The 12,362-nt window shown below is 58.8% G+C and overlaps 1 long non-coding RNA gene across 1 annotated transcript in view; it reads left to right on the plus strand.

The window, feature by feature from the left end:
* Positions 1-9,410: 9,410 nt before the first annotated feature.
* LOC121009883 (uncharacterized) overlaps positions 9,411-12,362 on the plus strand; it is a 44,063-nt gene continuing 41,111 nt past the window's right edge. Inside the window, exon 1 of the long non-coding RNA XR_005780890.1 lies at positions 9,411-10,705. This is a non-coding gene — a long non-coding RNA (uncharacterized LOC121009883). The remainder of the gene's footprint in view (positions 10,706-12,362) is intronic.

Consider the following 12,362-nt stretch of genomic DNA (forward strand, 5'->3'; position numbering starts at 1 on the left):
CTGTTGCTCCAGTGTAGGGATGAGAAACAGCCTCAGGGGACGTGGCTGGAGGCCGGCCGCCTCCTCCTCAGCTTCCTGGGGTTCCTTTCAAGGAACAAAGCGGCCAGGCCCAGCCAGGGCAAGAGGCCATGCGTCCTTTGGCCAAGGAGAGCCTGTCCCTGCGGCTCGGGCCGTGTCTTTGCTGATGCATCAGTCCTGGCCCCGGAGCAGGCGGCCAGCCAGAGCCCGGCTGCCTCCCCACCCAGCCCGAGGCCCCGTGTGCCAGCTCTGTATCCTGCCCCCGCAGGAGAAGAGGGACATGGTCCTAGGGGACCCTGAGGACCACCCTTCTGGAAGCAAACGTGGACAAGCTGCTTAGGCCGGCGAGAGGACGTGGTTTTGTGCAGCCAGCTCCTGCGACCGCCCAGAACGGGCAATGGAGACTGGGGCCGGGCCAGACCTGGATGCAAACCCCGGCTCGTCTGTGTGATCTCGGGAAAGCCCTGACCCCCTCCCCCGACGTCCCTCCCCAAAACAGGAGCAAGGGGAGTGTGGTAACACCATTACCGTGAAGGACAGTCACGAAGGGAAGTGACAGGCACCGTGCTGGACGCGTGCGTCCTTTGTTAGGTTACTTCTTTGTGAAACCTTTGCTCGCTTGTAAAATTCCCGAGAAGTCCTCGAGGAAGAGGCAGAGCGAGGGAACACTGCATTTTCGGGGTCGGGAGGATTGGGGGTTCCTGTCTGGGGGAAGGTGTGGACGGCCGGGTGCTGCTGGATGGGGCTGGGGGGGATGGTGAGAGGGGCTTAGGGGGCCCTGGGGGGGACACTGAGAGCGAGCCGCTCCGGACGGCTGAGCCTCTCCTGCCAGGGAACAGGGAGACGCGAGCGTCGAGCGCTGGGGCAGTGGGCACAGGGGCAGGTGGGCGTCCCCTCTGTCCAAGGCGGCCGCAGGAGGACTGACTGTTCCCCTGAGCAACTTGCGGAGCCCCCGCGGGGCCTCCGGACTTGTCTGGGGGACGCGTTACTGTCACTGGCCGTCGGCGGGGGAAGCCAAGTCTGTGTTGGTGGGGTAAAAACCGTGTGCCGAGGCCGGCAGGGCCTTCCTAGCCCTGGACCACCTCCCTCTGGACGGTGAGAGGAATACTGTCTGTCTCGTTTAAGCCAACGTACCGGGGGGCCTCTTTGTCACAGCAGACAACGCTGTGGGTACACTGTGCCCTAACCGAGACACACGGACTTACAAATGTACCTGAGAGGCTGCCTCGATTCTCACACCGCGGGTGGCCCCGAGGGCCTCTGCCTCCTCTCTGTGACACGCCACCGCTGCTGAGCTTCTGGAAGCTACGGGCAAGATCATCAACCCTTCCTGACTCCGGCAGAGAGGGGAGACGTTGCCAAATGCATGCTCGTTGCATGCTCGAAGCCCTGGCCACAGGCCATTGGCATCACCTGGGAGCTGGTCAGACGTGCTCAGACCTTCTGCGTCGGCCTCTGCGCGTAACGACCCTCGGCTGGGAGCTCTGATCTCAGCTCCTCAGAGCTTTGTGTCTGCCCTGTGCTGAGTCCCTAGGGGTGTCCTCTGGGCTCCCCACGAGGGAACTGGGAAGCAGGAGGGTCTCGGCTCCCCACCTCTGCTTTACAGAAGGCAAAAGCACACCGTTTGCTTTATTCGACAAGGTTCTGCAGGTTGATTTGCTAAAGGGGAGGAATGTGGAAATCCTGGTCCTGGGCCGCGTCCCCTCTAATGACCACTTCAGGGATCGGGGGAGGCTCCGGGGCTGGAGGCAGTAGAACAGCTGAGAGAAGCATCAGAATTCCAAGCGTTTCTCAGGCGTCCACATTGGACAGCACCCCCGTGTCCTCTGGAGCAGGCAACCTCCGTGGGTGGAAAGGTCTGGAGTCTCGTCGCCGGGTGCCTTTGAGACTTTTCTTTCTATGAGTTTCATTCAGGTGTTCAGTGGGTAAATGTTTACTCTGTGCCGGGCACTGTTCTGTGCATTGGGAATCGTGCACTGCTCAGACCCAACAAACTTGCCTCGTGGAGGTTCCGTTTTCCTCCGTGCGTGTCCGGGAGAGAGACTTCGAGGCAAAGGGGCGAGCCGGTGCAAAGGTCCTGAGGTCAGAGGGATCGGGAGAGCTTGTGGAACATGGCGGCTGCCTGGAGTGCTGTGACTAGTCAGTAAGGGGACGCGGCTGGAAGGATGGGGGGTGGGGCAGTCACAGGTTCATGGGGGGGGGCGGTGCGGTACTGATCTGGTGTAGCAGATCTGCTGGGTACCTCCCCCAGACGCAAGTAAGCCCTCTGAACTCGCCATTGTGGTTCATGCCAACCGCCTGTTGCCTGAAGTGCCCTGTCTGAGACATTCTTTGGCCTCAGGAGCAAGTTCAGCATGCATCAGGGGCCCCCGAAAAGCCCGAGGGCCGGGTGACCAACTTGTGCCAACTTTGCCCAGACCACTCCCGTCTTTAGCACTCAAAGTCCCAGAGAACCCGGGAGATGCCTTAGTCCCAGGCAGACTGGAATGGTCGGTCACCCTTGGAGGAGTTAATGTCCCATGAGCGGCCCTCTAGCGAAGAAGGACAAGCAGGAGTATATCATCCCCAGCTCCCTGCCCCTCAGGCAGGACGCTCCAAGTCGTCCCCTGGGGTCCCCAGCAGGCTGCGCACCCAGGACCTCCCTCCTCATTGTCTTCCCCCTGATCTGTCCCCTTCTACATTCCCTCATAAACTACTCGTACCAAATCCTTGTCTCAGGCTCTGTATCCGGAGGGCCCGACCTCAAACACCAGGCAGAGGGGCTCATGAATATTGTGGGGAGACTAAGCCACCCACGTGAGCTGCCCCTGTCCTGTGGGGAAGGGTCTTGGCACCTGGGGCTGTCCCTGTCCTGAGTCCCCTCCAGACCCGCGCTAAGCTTGGCCTCGAGTCAGAGCGCACGTGACAGCTGAGAAGCCGGAGCCGTGGGGTGCTTCCCCGGACGCTGAGGTCACGTAGGCTTCTCTGCCACGTTGGCCTCCCCAACGGCCCCTCAGCAGCCCCTCCCCAGCGTCGCCTAGGGTGAGCGGCCTTTGTCCTCAGGCAGAGGCGGGGTGATTGCCGGGAACCTCTGGGCCTGGAGGCAGCTCCCGGGCTCTCTGAGGCCCAGTCAGCATCTCTGTGCTGACTCTGGCCGGCGTGCTCAGCCACGGCTTGGTTTGGAGCCCAGGGGCTGCCACCGGCCTGCTGACCTGGCCTGCCCTTGTGCCTCTGTCCTTCGCTTGGCTGTGCCGGCGCTGACCTTGAATCCCTCTCCTGGCCCCGGCCCCGGCCTGTCTCCCTATTGCCCAGATGTGCCGGTGGACCGGAGCAGGGCAGCCCGCGGCCCCTTCCCCACACTCGTGGCAAAACCCGAGCTTTCCGACCGCCCCAACCCCGGTCCGCGATGCTGGTGGCCTTTCCCGCCCTGACCGATGCTTCCAGAAACCCCTTCCCCGACACCTGAGGTGCGTCCTGCCTTAACATCCGCTGGTGGAAAGTTCTTCGTTCTCCAAGATTTTTTTTTTTCTTTTTTATCATGGCTGTGCAGAGTGACTCAGTTACGAGGTCTGCAAACCTAAAGGAGGCGCCTTTCCTTCCAGATGGAAAGATTCGTTTAGACTCAGAAGACGACTGTGCGCCCTTGGAACCAATGGGTCCCTCTTATCCTTCCTGGAGCCTCACTTGTTTTTTTTTTCTGTCATAAGTCACTTCCGTGTCCCAAACTGGGATCCAGGTGTTAACCCGTTCTGTTTGGGGCCCTTGCAGTAGGAACCCACGTATTAGAGCCTAGGGAGGGGGAGCCAGTCCTCGGTGGTTCGAAGGGGTTGTTTTTCGAGTAATGACCATGACCGTTTTCTAAGTGTTCGCCGTGTACCGTATCCAATCTCAGTGATGTTCTCAGCCTCCCTGTGAGGTGCTCCAACTGCTGTCCCCATTTCAGAGTTGAGGAGACAGACGCTCAGAAAGCCTAAGTAATTTGCCCCAAGACACACAGCAGAACTTGGACCTAGATCTCCGAGGGAGGGCCAGAGGGGCCCCGGCTGACTCACTGTGGAGTGTCTAACGATTGCTTTTGGAATCAGCATTGATTTCACTCGTCTGTCTTCTTGTGGGTTTTGTTTCTCCAAATCAAAACCATTTGTTGTTGTTTTTGATTTCGTTGGGTCCAAGCAGGACCTCCCCAACGCCGGAGGAGATGTCTTTCCAGCATAAATGGAAACCATGTACACAATAGTCGTCAAATGCTTTAGCAGGAAATAAATCATATAGAATAACGCTTGAAAAGCTGAAATCAATCTGTGTGGGCAGCTGGTTTAACCCCAAAATTGGTTCCAGCCTTTAAAAAAGAAAAACCCGTTCCCCTCTTTTTCCTGTGAATTTCAGCTTTTTTTTTTTTTTTTTTTCTAACGCAAATTTTCCAGACCTGGCTTTCTGAGATGTTGGTGATGAGTCAGCCATTCTGCTTATCTGAATGCTAATAAGGGCCACCCTGATACTCAGTGTGCTCCTTCAGGCAAACCCACCAAGGTGGCCCCGAGGGGTGTCCAGACGTGAGCACTTAAGAGTGGCCAGTGGCCACGGATGGGGCCATCCATCCGGGGAGCTCTGCCAAGCCCTTTCCTGTTGGGGGGGTCCCTAGCCAGACCTCCTAAATCCTCAATGCCCGGGAATCTGCAGTTTTAAATGTTTATTTATTTTGAGAGAGAGAGAGATCGATCAGGGGAGGAGCGGAGAGAGAAACACCCAGAGAATCCCGAGCAGGCCCCGCACTGACATCGCAGAGCCCGGCACGGGGCTCGAACTCACAAACCATGAGATCGAAATCAAGAGTAGGACCCTTAACTGACTGAGACACCCAGGCGCCCCCGGGGAATCTGCATTTTGAGGCATGCCCCACTTTGGACCGGCCGCTCCCCCGAAGGAAGCCTGGGCAGACAGAATTCTCCACCACGGTTCCTGGAGCACAGACGGGGACCTGAGGCCTCAGCCTAAGGTTCACGCGGGGAAACCGTTCCCCGGAACGATGTCGGGTTCCAGCACCCCCTGCCCGGCCCGGCCCCCTGGGTGGCCACGCCTCCCCCGGGGGAACCTCGGTCCCCTTGGGAGCAGGGGAGCAGCTCAGAAGCCGCAGAGGGTTTTTCTGTGGCCACCTTCTCGGTCCCCATCACGTCGACAAGTGACGGATTATTTAACCAGGGCCTCCGAGAGCTCACAACGGGCTGTGAGCCAGTTTGGGGAGACAGGAGTGCTTCGCTGAGAGCTGAAGGGGGCGGCGGTGAGGCGGGGAGGGGGCTGGGCCGGCCTTCCTGACAGGGAAGGGGCTCGAGGCGCATTAGGATGTGAAGCCGGCTGAGGGTCTGGAGAGAAGGCCTCAGATGAGGCCTCACGCACCAGGATGAAGGTTCCAGAACACTATGCCCATCCTCCTCGGGTTGGATCGGATCCAAATGAGATCTGCCTCTCGGCTGTCCCTCTGGCCATCGGATGTGACGTTCCTCAGGTGCCCTGGCCCCTGTCGGCTCGGACCCACTCCCGCGTTAGCAGAGGACCGTCAGCGGAGACTGGGGAGTAGGGCAACGTTTTCCAGATGTCCGGGGCAGATCTGGGCCTGGCTTCTAAGAAGGACCGTTTGGCTTTCTCAGGTTTACAAACCGCAGGATAAGGTTTCCCTCCTCTCCCTTGTGAGGCCTGGGTGTGAGATGCCAGGGGCCGGGGAGTGCCCACCCTGCCGTCCCCCTGGCTCCCGGTGGGGCCCCTCCCGGCCTGGCCTTTGAGGATGTGGGGCTTGCTCTGACGGCTGTCCTCGTTCGTCTAGATCCGTCCTGCACCCTCTGTGTCCTGGGGCCCACCCGTAGGGGCCAGCTGCCCTCAGGGTACTGTAGGGTTTGGCCAGTGGGAGACATCACCAGGAGCTGGAGGACGTAAGTGGGTATTTACTCCTGTAGTTTCCTCCCCGGGGGTCTCGGGCTGTCCGTGTCCCACACCTGCAGGTCTGGGCCCTGCCTATAGACCTTCCAGGGGGGCTGATGGGTCCCTCCTGCTGCCCTCTCCAGGCACCTGCCTCCCCTGTCCCCCCGGGCACAGATGGCTACCGGCACCCCCCTCAGTTATCCTGATGTGGGCGTGCCCACTGGGACCCGCTCTGTCCAGCCCCTGTCCTGGGAGGTGGCTTTCCCTCCCGAGGTACTGAAGCGAAACCCAGGGAAGTCCTGGTCAGTAACCACCTGCTCGCACCTTGCAGCCCCGGCAAGAGTCTGGAGCCCACAGCTGAGGCTTCGCTCTGTAAGTTCCCAAACCCTGTGGCCATTTTAAGACCGGACCCTTCTGGAACATATTGGGATCACATGCATGTGACCCACCCAAACTGCCCCTGAACTGAACCGTCTCCCCCCCCCCCCCCCCCCCCCCCGCCTAATAAATGGGGAGAATCGTCATGATACCCGACAGGTGTCGGCAGGACGGGGGTTAGATAAAGCTTGGCCGGGACCCCAGGCGTATCACGGTCGTGTAAAGGTAACGACTGATAATCACCGGGGTCGCCCCGCGCGCGTCTTCACAGCGCTCTCTGGCGGGCAGCCCATTCCACAGAAGGAAGAGTCGAGGCAGAGAGAGGTCGGGTGACTTGACCCCCAGATAAACTGCTAGTGAGTGCCAGCCTTGGCTGCAGGTCCATCTGACCCTGAGCCCAAGCGTGTAACCCCGCGACATACCCCAGACCTTGCCACGGGATTACCACTGCCCACCCGCCCGCCTTCTTAGGCGGGGACTCAGGTTCACACGGTCGTGAATATTGCCTGGGCTGCTAACATCCCAGGCTCGGTATTGACTAAAGTATTGTCCACTCCGATCCCCAAACGTCTCTCTAAATCTTGGGTATCTTCCGTAGCATTTCTGCTCCCTGTTCAGGGGGTAAAGGAGTGGGTTCTGTCCAGCGCCCAAGTGCCCGGGTTCCAGCCCCCAGGGCAAGTCCCGCATACACGAGGCAGGTTCTGCTCAGCTGGGCCAAGCACAGGGGATTCTGGGACACGCCTCTGACGTGAGCACAGCTCCCCAGCAACCCACAGACCCCCATGCCCCCCTTCCCCCGTGCCACCCAGCACAGACACGTTCACCAGTCTGCCGCCGGGCTGAGCCGAGACGCCAGCCGCTCCGACGTGGGGGCTCGGCCCTCGGAATGTGGTGGGGAGGCCCGGTTTCAGATGACAAGACATGTCGCCTGTTTCCCCAGATGGATGTGGAACGTGCCCTCCCTCTGACTCACTCAGTGGCAGACGCTCCCATGCGCGGCACCCCCACGAGGGCCCCCCCGCCCCCAGCACCGCAAACTCAACATACAAACAGCTCATTACTCTTCTTCCAGAAGCTGCCGGCGGACTTTGTGCGCTGGACCCTGACAGTCCTCACTGCCTGCCCCGTCCTCCAGAATCCGGGGCACCCCTCTCCTCCCCGGCCTTCCCTCTGCCCACATCCCTACCCCACTAGCCGTTCGGAAGTGACACGGCCGCTGGCATCCAGTGATCTTAACGACGCTGTACGACCTTCTGCTCTACCTACTTCCAAAACGTGTCCCTCCCTTCGAAGTAAGGCCCCGCCCCCTCCCCCCCCCCCCCGGCCCCGTCTCTGGATTTTTTCTATTCTGGACGTTTCGTACACGTGGAGTCACACACGACGTGACCCCTCGCGTCCGGCGTCTTTCCCTCGGCGTGAGGTTTTCCAGGTGGATCCGTGTCGTAGCATGTGTCAGCTCTTCCTTCTTTTTTAGGACAAAATGGAATTCCGTCGCACGGCTAGACCGCATTTGGTTAGTCTGTCATCGGTTGCCGGCCACTCGGGCTGTTGGCCAGCTTTCACTGATGTGATTGGTGCTGCTGGGAACATCCGTGTACGAGCACTTGTTTGAGTCCCTGATTGCATTGCCCTGGGTATATACCTAGGAGGGGGATGTCTGGGTCACAAGGTGACCTTGTGTATAATCTCTGAGGAGCTCGTGTCCGTCCGCACGTTCTTTGACCTTTAAAGGTGAAGGCTAATTCCCCTCCCTTCAGCAGGGGCCAGACTCGCTAAGTCTCACTTCTCATCGATGGGACGTGGCGAAAGTGATGCCGTCCCACCTCCTTCTCCCTCTCTTGGGTCATTTGCTCTGGGGAAAGCCAGCCGTCGTGCCGGAAGGACACTCGGGCAGCCTGTGGAGAGCCCGTGTGGAGAGAAACGTGGGGCCTCCCTCCAACGGCCAGCACCAACATGGTGGCCGTGAGTGGGTCCTCTGTCTGCCATCACGCCTGCATGTTGGCCCCAAGAAACCCAACCCAGAACTGTCCCTCTGAGCCGTTCCCAAGTCCCGGGGCCACCGAAACGATGAGCGATCACAAATGTTTACAGATAACTGTTGGGGGGTGATTTGTTACACAGCAACAGCTAGCTGATACACCCGTCCGCCCGTGCATTCCCCCCGCAGCGGCTAGAATGGAGGAAGCACCCATGCTGCATGCATAGAAGCAAAAAGAAGGAATGAGTGAATAAATGAAGAAGAAGAGACGCTCTCTTCAAAGGAAAGCGTCTCCCAGGCAACCACGTATCTGCCAACTAAGACATCTGCCTCCAAATAAACGCACTAGCGATGGTGGTCATCCGTGGATGCTGAAAACCTCGCGGGGGACAATGTCTGGAGGAACAGGATATTCATAGTCTCAAAGTACTTCCCCACAGATTATTTATAATTTACAAAGGGGAAAATGGTCACTTTTCCGTGGAGACAACAAGCAGACCCAAGCCTATTCAAGCGGTCCAAACTGACATCAGCAACCTCCAGGCCACCCACGCCAGCCTGGCAGGTGGGAGCCGAGGCCGGTGGCCCCCACGTGGCTCCGCAGAGCGCGCTCCCAGCCGAGCAGGGCTGCCCCACCCCGACCCGGGCGGAGGCACCAGCTCTGGGTCCCGGAGCACCGGCCACACAGCATATGGTCATTCTACAAACGGGCCCTGTTCCAGGATGGGCTGTGAGTCTTCTGGTGATCGCTTCTGTATTTATGTTGCGCATTTGGGGCGAGCATACTCATTCCCAGATTCAACTACCTCCATCTGTTTGTCATCGTAGGAGGAAGAGAAATCCAACATATCTTGGACCAAAAGCACAGTGATTTTCTGTTCACGAGAGAGAAGCTTTCTGTGAGCCTCCCGCTTTACAGGGAACTTACGAACTGATTTTGAGGAATTGGTTTCTTCCTGGGGTTAATACACTTTCGAATTTGTGTGTTTTAAAAAAATTTGTTTAACGTTTATTTATTTTTGAGACAGAGAGGACAGAGCGTGAGCGGGGGAGGGGTGGAGAGAGAGGGAGACACAGAATCGGAAGCAGGCTCCAGGCTCTGAGCCATCAGCCCAGAGCCCGACGCGGGGCTCGGACCCACGAACCGCGAGATCATGACCTGAGCGGGAGTCGGACGCTCAACCGATGGAGCCACCCAGGCGCCCCCAATTCAGGTTTTAAAAAACACTAACGTCATCAATATTAGACCGAACCAACGTCACGTCTCTGGAGAGGATGCGGTCGGAGGGACATAACATCACTTCCGTGGTATTCCTGCCCCGAACGCGAGAACCTAGGTCTGATTTTGAGGCAGACCCCAAGCGAGGGACATTGTGCCAAACAGCTGGCCTGTAGACTTGAAAACTGATGCCACGGAAGACCAAAAAAAGGCCACGTGCCCCCCTTCCTGCGCAAAGGAGACCCAGGAGACATGGCAGGTAAACGCAGTGTGGGGTCCCCGGGCGGTGATGTGGTTTAGAAAAAGAAAACACGGCTACAGAGGACATAGTTAGGACAGCTGGGGCGATTTGAACCCGGACCAGAAGTGAAATGGATTGGATACCAGAATGGTGTGCGTGCGAGTTTCCTGCCTTCGATCTGCACACCGCGGTCAAGCAAGACAACGTCCTTGTTCTCGAGACCTGTCCACCCAAGGATTTTTAAACCGCTTCATCGACACAGGAGCGACGTTCAGAGAGCTGCCCGTGTTTAGCGTGTGCCCCTTGATGGGTTTGGAGGTGAAGACACCTCCGCGAAACCGTCGCCACAATCCGTGCCGCAGGCCGCCCATCGCCTCGAAGGTTTCATTCATTCATTCATTCATTCAGAGCGAGCGCACTTAGCGAGGGACCCACCCTCCCAGCACGCTGTTGGGCGCACGGCACGGCACGTCTAACTGTGGGCTCTGTGCTGTGCCGCAGGTCTGTGGGACTTGCTCATCTTACAGAACGGAGCCCACGCGCCCTTGGACTACTCCCTCCGCCCCTGCGAGTTGGAGCGTCGGATTCGTCGGATTCGTGGTCTCGGGCAGGGTGTCCTTCCTTCAGGCTGTGTCCCAGTCGGTGCTGTGCATTTGCGCCCTTTCTTTTGGGGGGACGTTTGGGCTGCTTCTGTCACATGGATGCGTGGGTAAAAGAGTCTGCTGGCTGCGACTCACTGTCATGTAGCTCGGAGAAGACACGTCCATGTACATCCACCCAGACCTGGAGTTTCGGTATCTGGACTGGACTGTAACCACTGAGAGGGCAGACCCGTCTGTTTCCCCACCCAAGTCCCCAGAACGGAGAGCAGCGTCACACGGGAAGTGGACACTCATGGCTCGTCCTTGGGTCAGAGACGTAGAACCCAGAAGTGGTGGGACAAGGAGAAGTTTCTGCAACAGTCCAGAGAAGGAACTGGGTGAGTTGAGCCTTCTTGTAGTTCCTCAGACGTGTCGGGCACACCGGCGCCCCAGGACCTTTGCACCTGCTGTGCCTGCTCCCCGGAATGCCCTTACCCGGTGATCCTACTTCCTCAGCACCCTCTGTGAGACCTTCCTTCCCGGGCTGCCCCAGCTGAGAGTTCTGCAGCCGCCCCCCTGCCGCCCACCACACTGCGTGTCCCTCCCCTCTTTACTTGTTCCCCAGAGGGCTTTCTGAAGCTTATTTTCATTTATTTGTTTTATCGTCCCTCTCTCCCACTAAAATGTAACCTCCACAAAGGCAGGATTTTTTTGTTCTCTTCGGTCACTCCCAGATCCCCAGTGCCTAGCAGAGTATCTGGGACATAGTAGGCATTTAATAAATATCTGGAAAAATCAAAAAAACAGGAAGAGGGGGAGGGAGAGGAAAGAAGAAAAGAACGGAGGGAAGGGAATAATCAGCAGCCTCCCCTCCTCCTAGGCCAAAGCTTCCGCAGCCCCGCTTGGGGACCCCCTCAAGTCCCCCCGGCTTCCAAGTGCCACGTAGGAGCTGGTCTCCGATTTGGGTCAGCCCACGCTCGGCCCGAGGCCGTTGGCCAGGGAGAGACCTGGCCGCTCCCCAGGGTTGGAGTCTTCTCAAAGGCGATTGACGTTTCCACTTAAAAAGACATTGTCCGGCCCGAAGAGGCTCGTTGCACACTTCCTGCCTGCGGCTTACTCAGCTGTGGCCTGGGCCGGGCCAGCTCTGGCTTTTCATCCCCGGGGCATTCAGAAGATCTCCCGCCCCAGCCAGTTTGGGCTGCCCGCGGCCCACCTGCCATCTATAAGCCCCCCCCCCCCCCCCCGCCTCCTCTCACCCAATAGAGGGGAGAGTGCGCGTCCAGGCTGCTGGGCAGATCCGGAGTGGGACCCGCAGAGCCGCGCTTAGTGGATGGTCCCAGCCAGAGGCTGGGGCTCTGTCTCGAGCTTATCTGGGTTCTGTCTCGCCTTGGCCAGAAAGGACCGCGGCTGCTTCAACCCTGTGGATGGGCCCTCCCACCGACGGGGACTCATTTCATGACTTACCCGTTCACTAAATTGATACTTACTGTGTACCGACTGTGTGCCGAGCACCATTCTAGGGGCTAGGAGTGTGCATGCACGTGCATGTGTGTGTGTGCGCGTGTGTTTGATACGTTTCTATGGGAGGAGCAGGTGATGGGTCACACTCGTCGTGAGTAGCCGGCCGGCCAGGCCCCCAGGAGGCTCAAACAAGGTGAGCCGTGACCTGCGTGGACTGTGTCCCCACGTGGTCACCCCGGAAAAACTGCTTTGGGAGGAGCCCTGCTCCCAGCAGCCTCCACCTTGAAAGCTGTGTGGGTGTCAGAGCGCTAGGGGTGAGCCGTGAGGTTTTGCCCAAGTACCCGCCAGGCCAACACAGTGTGGTAGAGAGTGCAGCTCCCGGGACTGCCCCCCACCTGGGAGGAGCCAGGGGTGGGCAGTCGATGGGACCAGAGAGAGCAGGAACGGAAATGCAGAGCAGGGACGGGGAACCCAGTGCTGTTCCCCATCCCGCTCTGCTTTTCACTAACAGAAGGAGGCCTGGGGCTGCTTCGAGAATCTTCTGAGCCCAGGGAGCACCTGGGGGGCTCAGTCAGTTAAGCGTCCGACTTCAGC

Source organism: Herpailurus yagouaroundi, unplaced genomic scaffold, assembly GCF_014898765.1.
Source record: "Herpailurus yagouaroundi ecotype Mexico unplaced genomic scaffold, PumYag 190, whole genome shotgun sequence".
Taxonomy (NCBI): Eukaryota; Metazoa; Chordata; class Mammalia; order Carnivora; family Felidae; genus Herpailurus; species Herpailurus yagouaroundi.